This window comes from Rhopalosiphum maidis, chromosome 1 (assembly GCF_003676215.2).
Source record: "Rhopalosiphum maidis isolate BTI-1 chromosome 1, ASM367621v3, whole genome shotgun sequence".
NCBI classification, from domain to species: Eukaryota; Metazoa; Arthropoda; class Insecta; order Hemiptera; family Aphididae; genus Rhopalosiphum; species Rhopalosiphum maidis.
This window is the reverse complement of record NC_040877.1, coordinates 68,009,955-68,027,834: the sequence shown is the minus strand read 5'-3', so window position 1 is coordinate 68,027,834 and position 17,880 is coordinate 68,009,955. Positions and strand designations below refer to the sequence as shown.

The following is a 17,880-nucleotide window of genomic DNA, read 5'->3' as shown; positions in this document are numbered from 1 at the left end:
AATGCACATAAAAAAACCACTCGCTATATTTGAAAAACATAATAATTTAAGTTAATCAATAATAAACAAAAATACATTCAATGCATTTTGTGTAAAAAAAAATGATTACATTAACATTAGTATATCACGTAATATTTTTAAAATATATTTACTTGGCCTCACATAATTTTGAAGTTTTCAACTTTTTAATAACCATTTTTATTTTATACTAGGTATACTCATTGTATGTTATAAATATTATATAAAAAAATCTATTAGGAATAATAGTACCTAGCTGTTAATATACAGTGATCCACATGGATATAACAATTATTTATTTATCTAAAATGTCATACAAAGATAATGTACACTGTTGTCTAGGGTAATTTATAATTATCATTATATTAGCTTCTTTTTAAATTTATATACATTTTTGAGATCTTATAATAGTTTATTTTTAAATTTATATTTAGTCGTGAATTGACTATTGTAAGGTATCATAATTATGATAAACGATATTTTTAGATTATTCTATGTTACTATATCTATGTTTAACTTATGATAAATAAATACTATTTATAAAAAAATTAATTAAACATATTTTTTTTTATCTCTGTTTTAACATTTTTTTAACTTAAATTAGATAAATAAATGAATTATCTGTTATCTTATCTAGATAAATTATTATTTATTTTTTTTTAAATTAAGGGGATTGGAAGCGGTGATTTTCTGTCTTTGTCTTACATACATGGAACATAGGAAAAATAGCTATATACGTGCCTGACAAAAATGTAGGTACTTCTAGTTGTTCGATTTATAATATGTAAAAATGATTGAATTGGTATACAAGTTTACTTTGCATACGTCGAAGCATATTTTAAATATTTCTAATATATTTAAAAACAAAAATTGACAAATTTATAAAATTTGATAATTTATTCTCATCAAAATATTTATTTTAAATAATAAAACAACCAAAAAAGTGCTTCAACCGATGTAAAGTAAACTTGTATACTAATTAAAACATCTTTACATATTTTAAATCGAACAACTAGAAGTACCTTAGTTTTCGTCAGGCGTATAGCTATGTTCCACGTGTGTTAGACAAAGACAGAAAGTCACCGCTTCCAATCCCCTTAACATAATTGATTAATAAAATAATTTTTTATGTATTAATTTAGTTAACTAAAAACATTTCAAGACAATATATTGAATGATTACTTAATATCAAGTTTTAATCATTCAAATAACGACGGACCATAAATACTACCCGGTAATTCTAAGATTAATGGGTAATACAAAAAAATTGTTTGGTACATTATTACCTGAGATAGGGAAATTAATGAACTAAGTTATTAATTTTTAACTAAAGCATTTATACTTTTACTTTACAATTAGTTTTGTTCGTTTTATTGTTTTTTTTTTTTAGTAATTATAATTTTCACAGTCTTATATGGCATTTAATATATTCAAATTTGACTTGATTTGATGTCGCATATACCTAATAACTTAGAAATATTTTATTATTTTCAGCATTTAAAAATATCAACTATTATATTGTAATTAAATAAATTCCATGAATGTGAACTGCATAAGTTATTAATTTACGCATATATAATTGCAATTTTCACGATAGTGTCGTATAATTTGATTATGTTTTGGAGAGGGGTGCATTTTATTACACGCATATTAATCCCTCATACTCCCCAAAAATAAAATATACTCTATTTGATGAAAGTATCTTTCAATACGTATTTTCACACACATACACACACACATATATATATGATGTGAACATTACATTATGTACAAACTACAATAAAAATGTGGTAGCAAATCCTTTTTTTATTTTGTTGTATCTATGATGAATTCCACTTAAAATAAAAATAGTACGGACATAACAATAGGTAGAATATGTGTATTTATTAGTTGTCGTCGAAGTACTGCTTTGGCAACAAAATATTAATTTCGTATTCCTTCCTTTTGCGGTCGCTGTCATTATATCATTTAAACACGTAGTTTTATGTTTATATATTATTATATGTGTGCATATTTAAATGATGCAATGACACCGACTGCGAAAACATGAAGGAATACAAAATTAATATTGTGTTGTCACAATAATACTGTGTGGACAACCAACAAGTACACGTACGCTATTGTTATTTTCGTACTATGTTAACTTTTAGTGCCATTCATCACACACTCAAACGTAAAAGAAAAAGTATTTGTCACCACTAATATGTATAAAAGATGTGATAAACATTTCTGAATTAGGTAAGCATTTATGCGGATGTAATTTTTTATATCTTCATTAAATTCCAATTCAAAACTTTGATAATTAAAGAAAAATAATTTATTTTTTCTAAAATATAATAATGTACAGTATCACACATGTCAAATTATTTACAGCAACTGTTTTATATTACTTTAGTTTCTAAAATTTTATCAGAAATGTGTTTAGGCTACTCAGTAAAACAATAATTAAGAAAATGCTACGCCTGCATGTGTAGTTTCCGTCTTACAAATGTAGGTATGTAAAATAATTATGCTTTTATAATTATTATTAAAAATATTTACGCAAAATCTGTTTTGCGTGAGAAAGAACCGAGAAGGCTAACTAAGAAAGACAATTTTCACTACATAAAAAAAAAAAACTTTGGCTGTGAAATATTTTTCTTATAATGGAATATGAAATATTTTTTTTTTATTATTTCTTAATATTTGTGAACTATTCAACGGTAGTCATTCTGAAAATTATAAGAGACTAGCTATACTACACGACTTAGACCGGGATAACAATGAACGACTATGAGATACGATGTTTGGTGTATTTTGGTTTTAGTCTTCAAGTCACGTCTTCATTTTTTGCGTCATTGTCATTATTAATTATATTTTTATTTTTATTTGATAATCGTCTAATTAATATTAAATAATATTTAATATATTTTTTTTTTAATCTGTTAACTGAATAATATGAGTATATAAATAAAAACGTATGCTAATTTATAATAATAGATATATTAATATATTTTCAGTATGATAATATTTAAGCATCAATATCAATTTATTTAAAATTCAATGAAGTTTTATAACTACATAGTTTCAAATAAGATCGTTTGATGCGAACATAATAAATATATAATTATTTATTGTACTACTTTTATATTTTTACAGATCCGTACTTAAGTAATTAAAAGTTTTTTTTTTCATGATATATTGGTGTTTTTGAATTTAAATTAAGTTTAAAAAAAATAAGAGAACCGTAACTTTTCATCACTCAATTAGAAATATAATTGAATTTTCTTAAAAGACCAAATGAAAAAAAATATATAAACTTGATAAATGGTTCTGTATATTCTCACTTATTTTAGATTTTTTTCATAAAACGGATTTTATGATTTCAAAGATTACATCGAAAAAATGTCACTTTACATAATGTTGTTAATACTTAATAGATTAATCAATATTAGACCTCCACAAATTATGAGCAATGTTAGTAAGACAATTAATTTTACAGTTTTATTTTAACAAATAATTATTCAATAGAATTTGTAAAAATTATTTATTCGATAATATCATATTGATTTTATGGTAGAAGATATTAAAACATATAATATAAAATATCATGAAATGTATTGTAGTTTTGTTACCTACCTATGAATATAATATTTTATGTTATAAATATCAAAATATTATTTTTTAATCTCTAAAGTCTAAATAATGAATAAAATATATTTTAAATGAGTATATTGTATTACATTTTACGAGAAATTCGTTATTGCGTGATTACTAAATTTTATATTAATCTACCAACCTGTAATCGACAAATACGATTATATAGTTAAGTGTTTACTTCCTGCTGTAAATCAATTGACAGCTATTAATTGGTCATGGACATCTATGCAATGATTTATAATGAGTCTATTGTAATGACAACATTGACAACGATACAGTTATGCGTCATTTAGTAGTAGATATAAGTATATAACGGAGCCACATGTCGAAGCTTTGATTGTCGTGTACCATCTGTTTTTATTTATATTGGACATTCATTCACAACAGAAATCCCCGTTTAGTCTTCAAAAATTCATATGATTTTTTAATGTGTGGCGAATAAAACAATACTCTTAACAGTCTATAAACAATGCCCTCTTAGTTTTAAACAATTCCGTGCTTTATTGTTCATATTCTTAAAATGCACTCAGCTAAGTTTTATCAAATTTAATACTAGAATTGATTATTATGGGTATTATTAAAACATAGAAGTATGACGCATATTAATATATTATTAACAATGTAGGTAACATGTCAAGAAAGTTTGAAAACTCTGGATTTATAATGTCAACATATTGATGTATTTTTTTTAAACATGAATTATAAGCTAACCTCTCTTCTTTTATCAATGTACCTAAGTATAACATCAATTTTTTATTACCATATTAAAAAAGTTATATGGTACAATAGAAAAACTGACTACATGACTAGTATTATAAATGGATAGATATTATAGATAATATATGAATGTATTAATTCTTGTGATATTTACATGCATTTAATAAAATATATTTTAATATTTATCAAACATTCGTGTGACACATAGAAAAAAGTATTTCGTAATTTTTCACATCATTTAAACCAAAACAATAATTTAAATGACAGCAAACATATACTTTTTTTACACAAATTAAAATTATGTTTTGATAATTTTATTTATTTATTGGTTTGTACATTTAATGCCATTTTATGAATTCAAAAAATAGGATTAAAAAACGTTTACCGAATAATATTAGAATAGTATTAAACACATAATATTTATAATATATTTTAATAACATTTATTAAATGCAATGTTCTGATTTAATTTATAAAGACTTTAAAATATGAATATTTTTTTTTTTACACAATTTAATAAATTGAAATTATCCTACCCATATTTTGATGATAACTTTTTTTTTATATATTTTTTTTAGCAATCTGTTATAATTTGAACATTAAACTCAATTGATACAATAATATACAGAACAGGAATAATAGATTGAAAAGACATCCCAGAGGAGATACTTTGTCAAGAGAACGAATTTTGTATTTATTTTCATTTATATTTTGTAATTTTTCCTTTTATTTTTTTTGACAATTTTTTTTGATACAGAACCCTAGGTTTAATAATTATTAAAAATTTAAGATTAGACTAATTTTCTAAGTCCTTTATTTTTTTTGATTTAATGATGTTCAAATATTATTTTAGGTTATCAACTGATATATTGAATAAATTGAATTAATAGGTAAACGCATGGATATATGAAAAAATATATCTGTGCAATTATTAATTAATTAGGTTATTATTGTAATAACAAATAAATTAGTATTAAATGTTGACAGACTTGCTATATTATACTACAATTTATCTGATACATTTAAATAAATACTACTCAATATAAATTAAATGATAATTTATTTTAAAAAATATTCTATTATAATATATTATAATACATTTATATTGTTTGTATCAACTTACAATAACATATTATTATTAGAAGGGTTGACTTATAAATATTTTAACATTTTTCTATAATTTCAATAAAAGGTAAATTAATATTATTTTGGGTAGTGTTATCATTATTATCAATAAAATTATTACATTATGTGTTCATAGTTTTTGGCTTAATAACGACATAATTTACAATTCATAATGATCTATTAAAGCTTGAATACTGAATATATTAAATTATTTATACATAACTGATTACCGTAGAGACTCATAAGTCGTTAACCTATAAGTTCTTATATGAAAATCGTTCTAATTCTTAAGTACGTAAAGTATGAAATACCTAACGTGTATAGTAAAAAGTTAAATATTTACAGTGTGCTCTATATTATACGTATTCAAAAATTTCCGTACAGTTTTATCTTTTTATTTTTTTGTATTTATTAATTTGTAATTGAATGATTGAAATAATTCATAATTAAGAAAACGTTGTGTGTGATTTATAAATTGTTTAACGTATAAAGTTTTGTTCATATAATAAAATGGCTATTTAATGATATATTATTAAATTCAATATAATATTTAGATAGGTAAACAGAATGTGTTTTCCTCGGGGTCCATATTTATAAAATTCATCTTATTATTTAAAGTTTAAATGATAAATAGTAATGATTACATCTTTACTGTAAGTATTAATATCTATAACATGGAACCTGAAGTATACTTGCTTATGGATAGTATAATAATACAAATTATCATACAAATTGTTAGAAACTACATATTTTGAATTTTTAAATAAAAAAAAAAATTAATTTTATTATGCAAATAAAAATTGTATTGATTTATCATACCATAATATTACAAAAAAAAAAATAACAATTATCTTATAAACTACAGAACAGTGAAGTACTTATGAAAACGAAAATTTAGTGAAACTACAAATTTAAAATTTAACGTGCCATTAAAGATTTATATATTTGAATATATAAAAATATTTTGTTATACACTGTACTCAAATGTATTACAATATAAACACTTCGTAAAAGTGTAAATATAATGTGTCTACTATGTGTTGTATTCTATAACAGTGTTTACGGATTTTACGTCAAACGGTCGGATAAAACTGTAATATAAAGTAATGGTATTAAACCCTTATCCAGCATTATTTCAGTATTAAAAATTATCTATAAAATAAGGTATCTTACGAAATATATTTTATATATTTACAAATTTGATTTTAAAAATAAAACTAATTTAGTCAAAAAAATAAAAACATCCTACATGTGTATTAAAAAATTATAACAAACTGTGTTGTTAGCTTTCGACTATATAAATAGACAATAGTTACCAGAAATGTATAAAACAATTAATGTATTTATATTATTTAGTTTTATTAAAGTTAACTAAATTAATTTGAATTCCGTTTACATCCATTTTATTTGGTAAATAAAATGTACTGTTCAACACGTATATAATGTTTTTTGTTTTTGATTTTTTTGTGTTACGTACTTAATTAAAAAAAAAAAAAATAATAATAATAACAGAAAACAAAAACAAAACTTTAACAAAACTTCAACAACAACACACACACACACACACACACACACACACAGACACATACGCATATACACATACGAACGCACGCACCTACAGTGCGGAGTATGTATTGCCATTCTCTGTTGAGTGCATCTGTAAATACAAGGCCTTAAAAAGGGTTCAGGACTTGCGCGGGGTTGTTGCAAGGCAACACAACGCGAGAGCACACGTTTAAGGTTGCCAGTCCGGTGTCGCCAAGCGGTTAACCAAAATGTCCAAAGCGCTTATATTCACGATCGCTTCTCTCGTTCGGTTCAATCATTTAAAATTACGATGGTGTTTACTCATTGAATTATTTTTTATTCGTACATACAACACAGGAACAAAAGATTAATTAATATATGGTTACAAAATGTTTCAAACGACAACTTATAGTTTAACAGTGTGAGTAATTATGAATTTATATTAGATTAATAGAAATTTAAACCATCATAGTATATAATATAATTATTTATAATCACATATAAATTGCACACATGTAAATATTATAATTGTTTGATAGTTTGTTTTTTTTTTTTGGGTGGGGCGGGGGGGGGGGGGTAAACGTACTTTAAGATGCCGGAATTTAAAATTTTTTTAACCAGATATTTGAATTCATTATTTTGTTACTAATAACAATTTAAAGACACTTAAAAATTTAGTTTATTGTAAAGTACTTTTAAAAAAACCACGACTTGAATTTTAAATTTTCTAAAAAACTCTTCATTTTTAAAGAAATAAAATATGATATGTTAATTTAATTATATTATTTAATGTATTACATAATGCCATATTGTGTATTATTTTCTGTTAAGAAATTATAATATTTACAGTGACTTATGAATTTATAATGTGTACTATTTATATGAACAATTTTATTTAAAATACATTATTTTTATAACAAATCTGAACTTAAGTGTAATTTGGATTGGAAACTTTTTTTTTAACAAATTAAAAGAAACAATTTAAATTAAATAATTTAACAAAATATATTTTAATTATTCATGTTTTACTATAAATTATCAATTAATTTAAATTAAAAAAAAAAAAAAACTGTTATTATTTTTTCACTTAGATCTTACTTAGTTGTTTCAGTAACTGTTTTTATTATCAATATTATTATAATTGTTCTATTGATATAATAATTGAGAAGCAATGGGCAGTTTATTCAAGACCTTTTCTTTCTTTCTATTTTGCATAATAATTTTACTACATAAAAAAAATGTTTATCCTTCATTAATTTACGGTCAAACTACGCATTTCATCTGAACCATATATTCATAATATATATTGGATTGTACATCATTCTGAATTATTTGAATTCATTTTAAAAATGAGAGATACGTAATATAATATTATACTAAAGCCTAGTTATAAAATTGACAAACATTTTTTTTTTTTTAATTTTATGAATATTATAAAAAATTTACAAGAATGTTAAGAAAAATATATATTTTTAAATATACTTAATCTCCAGTACTTTAATGAAATACTAATACTTTCAAAACGTTTACATATTTTAGATAAATATTACAAACTTTCAAATATTTTATATTAATTTGATCGGCTTTCGGATATATTTGAAACAAAATATTATTATGTATCGACGCAACATTTGTAAAGTACCTAAATGATTAATATATATATTTTGTTTTTTGTAACTTCGTTGATAATTTTGCTAATTTGGGCATCATTATATGTAGCTTAAGTGATAATAATTGGAATTTTGAAATTCTAAAGCCATTAAACATCAGCCATGAATATTGTTCTAAGCCTGGGGTTTTGTTCGCATTACTATTACAAATATAATAATGTTTTAATTATTAAATAAATGTTGTTAATTATTATAAATTATTAGATTAACATTTCGTCATCTCTTTGGTTATTAAAATTGATATATTATCGCTTTTTTGATTCGGTTCATAACTTATTAACGTTTTATTTTTATATAACTTGTTTGAAAAAATAGTCTAATATCACTTAAATATTATTCATTTTTCATTTGATTTTAGTTTGAATTTTAGCTTGTAAATAATATTGTGACAATAATTTTGGTATCAAGTTTACGATATTTTAAATAGAATTATAAATGTTAGCACAATACCATTTTTTTTTTTTTGTTTGTTTGTTATTGGCCCAATCTTGATTTTTGAGGTTATTTGATGGATGGAAATTGTGACTCTTTTGACAGATCATTTTTAACTATCTAATCTAAAATATTTATGGTATAATATATAATAATCCCTTAAAATTCATTATTATTATCACCGTTTGGAATATTAAGCAAAAAAAAATTTAAATCAAGTTTAGTTTTTGTTATCTCTTTACACTTTCTCATCGAGTATCTGTTGTTTACCAAGCGAACTTTATACAATGGCAATATATTTTAAACAAACCCACACATAATTTTGAAAACCAAACAGAAGTAATTCTTAATGTTATAGTTTACTGGAAAATTATCAATAATATTTTACAAATAGGTGTTTGAAAAAATATTTAATTTAATTTAACTTACTCAACTATTATAATGGTTTGTAATAAAATATATAATAAATAAATTATGTATTTTATAATTTAATAATAGCCAAATATAAATGTAAATCTGATTGAAATTAATTGGTTGTTTTTACAGAATCAATTAATTTATAATTGCCTATAATATATTTTAGTTAGAAACTACCATGAGTTATGCATGTTTAAGATTTTATATATTTTTTTCTAACCATATGCATTACTAGAGATAGAAAATCTAAAGTAGTTATCTTTAATTTTCAGTAAAAAAAAAAATATGCATATAACAATACATCATAATAATATGTAATTAGTATTATATAGTAGTAATATATTGTGACCTATAAGTAATGATTGTTGTTACAAAGTGTTGGTTTTAGGGAGAGGGAAAATACAAACGATTTGGAATTTTAATTATTTTTTTTTTTTTGATAAATACATGTTTATAAAAATGCATAGCTCTGCTTAAGTTTCAAAATTTAATCAAGGTGCTCTTATGGAGATTTAAAAATATTGAAATATGTGGGAACATAATTTTTGCTTATAAATATTTGAAGTTTACATTTTGACAATTTAACTGTCTTATACTCGTTGATCGGTGTGATGTGTTGTCTATACATTTTACTGTATTGATATATTATGCCAAATTTATATGGTATAATTTATTGTACGGTATTTCGCGCTGTTAACGTTAACAAATTTTAATATGAGATTACTTCTTTACAGCAACAACAACGCTTCACCACTCATGTGTATATGATTACTTTTTAATAACAAGTAAAGTTAAATTTTCGGATTTCAAATAGCATGAAAAAGGGTAGAATTCGTTTACCACATTTATATTTTCACCATAAATCAGTTTTATAATAGTTTTTTTTAAAATCCATTTCTAAATTAAACTAAATAATTGAATAAGAAGGTAATGATTCGTATTTTGTTGATTTTATCTATTGACAAAAAAAAAGCAATTAGTTCTTTAGTAGTAAATAAATATAACTATTTTTATTTTTATATGTTGTTGGGTAAAGATTGAGAGCTTAAAAATCCCCTCAATAAATTTAGACTTTTGGATAGTATATTTTAAGTACAAAGATCATTGTTTAAAAAAAAGTAAAACGGATTTATCATAGATTTGAAATACGTAATAAAGTTTTGGAGCTGTAAGCCAAAAACAATATGTTTTAAAGGGAGAGTGTGACTTAATTTTGTTTAATTCTCATGATTTGATTAGTTTTTTTAAAGTTTGATAAACAAGATATGATACGAATAAAAATATTATTGTTGAAATTTAAGAAGCCTGACACATTTATATTTTGAAAATTTTTAAAAATCAGTACGATCATTTTCAAGATAATCACAGTTACATAAAACTCCTTTTTTGTTTTTTTTACATTAGAGAATTAAAGCATATGTTATTTGTTTATACTTTATTCAATAAGGTAAATATTTACAAAATATATTGTGTATATATAGTAACAATCATACTATTTATTTGACCGTTATCTTCACAGTTCAGGCACATATAAATTAGGAAATTAGGGTGAATGATGTAGATATTTTATTTTTAACTTACGCATATATTTAAAATTTTGATTATATGAACAATTTTTTATTAATTTATGAATTATTATTCTCCAACTTTCAATTGTTTTAAAGGAAGTTTTTTGTTATTGTTATGTACAGTATTAAGATACGATTTTTTGATTTAAATACAAGTAATCATAAATTTTAACCCGTGGGATATTAAGACTTAGCATTTTGTCCTTTCTTGTAGCTCTCAGTACATTGGTCTTAAACCTTATTAATCGTTATTCGCAAAAATCATAATTTAATCGATCAACAATTTACTGCAAACATATATTATTTTTAAAACGATTTCATGGACCAAAATTTTTAATTACATCTCAGAGTATTTTTTACTTTTAGAAGTATAGTATTTTCTTAGAAGAATTATGACAACCTTCCTACTATACTAAGAAGATATTTCTTATGAAATATACTAATATTTTTTCAGTAAAATAAGTGATTATATAAAAAAAATCATATTGTACCTATGTTAATATAATTAACATGTAGTTTACATTTAAAATATATTAAGAAGCATTAGTTAAATCACATTTCAAACTCACTTGACGTGTGTCTAAATTTGTATGGCATTACAAAAAATCTACTTATTATATAAATGTTACTGCAAATAGGTCGTATAGCATTAAACATAGTATACATATTGTATAAATATTATTTTGAATGTTTCTATAAATTATCATTTCATTTTTTTGATAGATTGAATACTTGTAAATATTATTATTTCGATTTCATCAACAATTTAAAAGCCATTAATCATAATAAATTATTATTTATTTCATTATTATTTATTAGAAATTAATTTTATTGTTAAAGTGTTAAATGTGTTTTATTATTTATTTAGTTTTTGTTGTAATAGTCATTATAACAATATCATGAATCATTTAGACTATTTAATTTTTTTAATTATTTATATATTTTTTTATACATATCATCATATTTTTTTTAATTACTATATTATTTTAAGAGCAATCATAATTAAAATTGTAATTATACCCGGATATTATGAAATATACAAATAAATTAGTTATGAGTTTACATTTAAAGTGGAAAATTGTGTGTACAACTGATTATATTTTATTGATTATATCATTTGTATAATATATTGTTATTTATATTTATATTAAAGAATACTTTAAACTTTTATGTTATATTTTTTATAAATATATACAATCTTCATAAGAATATAATATAAAAGTTTAAAGCATAAAGTAGTAAGTGACAACAAACTAATAAGATAATATTATAGAATTTTATATAACTCATTATTGTAGTTATAATAACTCAATGATATTAATTTTCAAACAAAGTAAATAAAGCATTTACTTAATTTATTAAATAAAAGCTGTATAACTAAATAACTTATAATGATTTGACTAACAATAAAATGTTACGAGATTTTAATTAAAACACCATTAAACAACGATTACAGTAATAACATAACATCTCAAAATCACAAAAATACGGCGGAACTGAAAAGTGTGTCATATTAGATGAAATGTATTTTAAAGACATTGGTTTATACTCGACACTTGGTACTTGAGTTAAATAAATTTTGTAAACAAATAATCCACTTCAAGTGGATTCATAAATTTAATGAACTTTTTTTTAGATGGATTCAACAGTGAATAAGTATTCACAATAGTCAAGTGACTATTCAATACATTTCATTAACTTCATCATAAAGACCTATGATGGGGAACCCTTTATTTTCCTTTATAGTTGGATTTATTTGAATTTGTTCATAAATTGAAATTATTCCAAGGTATTGCCGAATTTTTTTGGCGATGGCTCACTTATATAATAACATGTTTTCGACGTTTTCGTGTTTTTGAATATGGTTATTTACAGCTTACAGGTGTACATTATAACTATAATCGGTTATAATTAAATACCTACAATAACCAGAAATAAACATTCAACTTGTAAAATAATATGATTTATTTTAAATTGAAGTAAAACATATTTTCATAAAATATAAATAAAAAGTACAAAAATAAAAGAGAAGAAGTTCACTCGCTTTTAATTTTTTTATTACGGCAGAAATGGAAGTATTTGTGTTTCAAATTTCTGTATTATTAAAATTATAGTTACAAAAAAAAAAACGGTAAGCTGTAAGGCATTTTACTAAAAATTAAAAATAATGTACATTGATGATGGTACTTTTTGTTAATAATTGACAAACGGTAAATTACTGTAAATATATATTATACACATATATATGGTATATGAATTATTGTATTTTGTAGTTATTTAAAATACATTTTAGAGGAATGTATCGTGAGATAAATATGGGATATTTTAAAATATTTTTAATATTTATTTGTTTTTTAATATTTTACACATTATATACGGTATGTATGATGTGCGTGTAGAACTACACTTTTCAATACTACGATATAGTGTATAGTATAAAGGATCATTTACATTAGACTTGTTGCATACTATATAGAATACGATACGTTGAATAATAATTTCAAGTGTAAATTAGCAAAAAATATTAATATTAATTTCACTTAATATGATTTTCAAAATTTATGATGTTATAAGATATCTAGTATTTTAAAGAGAGCGAAGAATGTGTATGATTTTACAAAATGTGTTTTATTTTTTTGATACACATGCTATATTTAATAAATAAAATACTTTATTTTTAATCTTCGAAAGTTATTTTATCAGCAATTCGGATGTATTTTATAATTAAAATTAAAAATTTCCAATTCTTTTTTTATAAGCACGAAAAACAAACAAAATATTAAGGTTAAATGGCAATTTTTACTCTAAACCAATTTTAAAATTAATTTAATTCTTTTTATTTTATAATTCAAAAACTAACAACCACATAAAATGGAATTTTACCAAGCTTATATTATTTATTTATTTAATTTTAATTTTATATAATGAAATACTGGATCCCACTGAGAATACTCGTATTTATACTATGATATCAATTTTTAAATATATTTTTTACTTTTTTTGAGCTATTCATAGAAAATTTAAATTGTCAATTTATTTTGTAAATATCGATAAAAAAATTATGAATGCTTAAAAAAGCTTGTCAACTAGATACGAGGTTTTTATTAAATGATTTCATAGTTAAAAAATATCACAAACTGACAGTCACAATAGTTTTTTATAAATATTGAAATTTTGAATTTAGACTAAATTTGTTAAAAAACCTTAAAAATTTGAATATTAAATTGTTTGTTCTAATTCAAAAACAATTAATAACCTTAGACATTTGAAATTTACATAAATTGTTTAAATTAACATTTCTTATCACTTTCTGTAAACGGAATAATTTCCATTGTTTTTTTTCTAGAAATCTCATTGATACATAAATCTTTCTTGTATCTTATTCAAATATACGCACAATCTTATTTATAAGTATTTTAAGTTAAAATGTTTATAAAATTTCTTAAAATCACGAAAATTACAAACTAAAAGTAATTTGTAGTAAACAATTTGAAAAATGTTTAATTTTTATAGCTAAGGATTTGAAAATTGGGTATATATTCCTCGTAAGTATTTCATATTGGAACTAAAAATAATATATATAAACAATAAACATACAAACACAATTATTTTTTGTAGATATTTTAAGAAGTTCGACTTTGAACAATATTTTGTATTTTAATAAAAAATAACAATGTTAATTATTTTGTAATAAATCATAAATATTATTTGTATAACTCAACACTGTTACATATATTATATAATTAGGAATTTTCCTATACATGATGACATTTTTTATTTGTTTTAAAATATTTTTTATTTATACTATAAGGTTTATAGAAATAGGTATTACTATAATAGGTAAAATAAGTATTTTTACTGTTTTACCGTGTTTAAAAAAAATTTTTATTAAGTTTTGAGATATGTAAGTTTATATGCTATGGTATAAATTCATATTTCATAATATCATAATAATTAAATACTAACAATATATAATAAATGACTAATAGTTACAAGTATAAAAAAAACGCATTTTAAAACCTACTTATATAGGCAGATAGACCGTTTCCTTTCAGAATCGTTTTTAATTTATATTGATATATCATTGAATTAAAATTAAACACACCTATGAAAGTGACTCACTTAACACCTAATATATAGTAGAGCTATACCCACTAGTTTGGAATTTTTATTTTGGTAATCCATTCATAGGGTTTTTGATAAATAAACAAAATTTATTTATAATATAATATACATTTTGTATTTTAAAATACATAAAAAAAAAAAACATAAAATATATAAATTATATATATAATTTACATAAAATCCAAATCAAATAAAATTTTAAATAATTTTAAAATTCCTTTTTTGGTATAGGTATAAATGTAAATGTAAATGTAAATAAAATACTATTAAAATATTTCCCTTTTTTGTGATCTTAGTTTAAGAAATTTTATTTCTTATGTCATGTTTAGTCTGACGTTTTGTTTAACAATGGTCCAATGTCCATTCGTTTAAAAAATGCCCCATTACTATACATAATAATATATATATATATACGCAATTATTAATTTTATGAAACCTTATATTTTTACGAAACATCTAAAAGAGTAATGCATTTACGTTTAATAAAATTCAATATTACTTAATTATATACGTATTATCATTCAAAATTCTTCATAATTTAATGAATCATATTAAAATATTAATTTTTACAATAAAATTATATTAAAAATATTTTATTTATTAGAAATAATTTTTATTTGAACACATATCATTTATCACTGATTCGATAATATTTTAATACTTTGCCATCTTAATTTATCTCACTGATTATATATTATATTATATTAAATGATGTTATACATAATACTAATATTATTTTTTTAGTAAATAACAATAGTTACCTGTCAAACTAGTAATTATCGTGGTTTATTATTATGGTTTTGATTATCGATAATTTTTAAACCCAATGAAAAATGTTGTTCTAATGTTATCTCAATGGTATTTTATAGTATTATAGCTGCTACTGTATTAGATAGAATCACTGATATATAATATCTACTATAGGTTAGCGCTGTATCTAACTACAACCACTCGTAAAAAAATGCTTTGTGGGGCTTTCTAGTTACTATTTCATTGTAACTATTGTAGATAATATTTTTGTCAATCTTCACGGCACGCATAGGATCATTAAATACTTCATTGCTTAAAGCTGTTGTAATCATATATTATGTACATATTACTGTTATTGATATATTTAATCACAATTCACTTATGTCTTATTGTTACCTCTTTTGCAGTTGATTCCAATTTGTAACCCAACTACGTATTGCAATAGCTTATGTTATATCGTATTCATAAAACTAATCCACAATCAAAAACACTAAAAAAACACATATAAATAGCATGAAAGGGGCCAAAACAATTTTCAATAGTATTATATGCTAATATAAATTATATATGTTGTATAGACATAAAATATATAATCAGTGAAATTTTCAAGTCTACAATTGTGTATTTCTAGTTCGATCAAAAATCAAAATTGTTTTTTTTTTTAATTTCCGTTAATATTTTTTTTTTGTTATTTAGAAAAATATATAGAAGTATGTACTAGGGTTTTGTACAAATAAGAAAATATTTCAAAAAACAGCAATATTTTTAGAGAAAATCAATATTTTCCTAAATGCACCTGTAGATAGAAAATGCATTTAAAAATCTTTATTGTAGATTAAAGTAGTATATAAACAATTCGTTGTAACAAATAAAATGAAGATAAATAGCTTGAAAAAAAAAAAAATTAAAAAATAATCGTAAAATTGTTTCCTAACAATTACTTAACTACAATTAAATGAACCATGTATTTTGTTTAAGTAAACAAACTTATACCTTAAGAAAAGTTTTAAATAAGATGTAAATCAAATACATATAATTATAAATAACGAATAATAATGAAGGTCATCTTTTTTAATATCTTATATCATTTCCACGCGTTATCATTAATATTATAAGTATAAGCACAAAAACCAAGCTATTGAACTATTTTTACATACTAATCATTTTTTTGGCCTGTTACATAAGGTAAAATAAGCATTCAGTAGCAGGCTCTATACAATACGAACCAATTTAAAAACAAAAATCAAAACTTTCGATTCACACAAATCCAATGTTATATAAACCTCTGTCAAGGTTCATTTGAAAAGATAGTGTACACATCTGGGACCGCATTAAGCCATCTCAAAGCTATGCTTCTATCCAGACTTATATCTAACTTATTGCTTCTATCCCTGGTAAAATGTATAATAATTCTCAAGAGACCTAAAATACTGAAAATGATAGAAACTGTTCACCGTCTGGCAACAAAATATCACAGAATATAATTAATCTACCTTCAATCTCACTTCAATTAGTTTATCAGCAAGTACTTGTGCGTCTAAATAATGTCATACATAATTTTAGATATAATACATTTTAAAAAGAGTGTATAAATTCGTGCTAATTCATTGTAGTTATTTTTGCTACGTAGATGTTTAGAACTTTTATAATTATTAAAAAAAAAAAAAAAATAATCCATGTATAATTTTGTATATTTTTCAGATTACTACAGACACATTTTTGATAGTAGAAAAAAACGTCAAAAGAACAATGGATAAAGTCTATATCACAAGTCACTAAAGATAGGTAATTTACCACAAAATTATTAAGAAAAAAATAATATACAAAACGCAATAAGAGGTTTCATTCATTTATGTTTTAAAAATATAATAATTCAATAAATGTCTTATGGTG

At 22.1% G+C, this 17,880-nt stretch overlaps 1 protein-coding gene across 1 annotated transcript in view; it reads left to right on the top strand.

Annotated features, from left to right (window-relative positions):
• Window positions 1–7,194: 7,194 nt before the first annotated feature.
• Window positions 7,195–17,880, top strand: part of LOC113547905 (RYamide receptor-like) — a 56,729-nt gene continuing 46,043 nt past the window's right edge. Inside the window, exons 1-2 of the mRNA XM_026948481.1 lie at window positions 7,195–7,446; window positions 17,689–17,772. The gene's annotated coding sequence lies outside the window, so the exon portion shown is untranslated. The remainder of the gene's footprint in view (window positions 7,447–17,688; window positions 17,773–17,880) is intronic.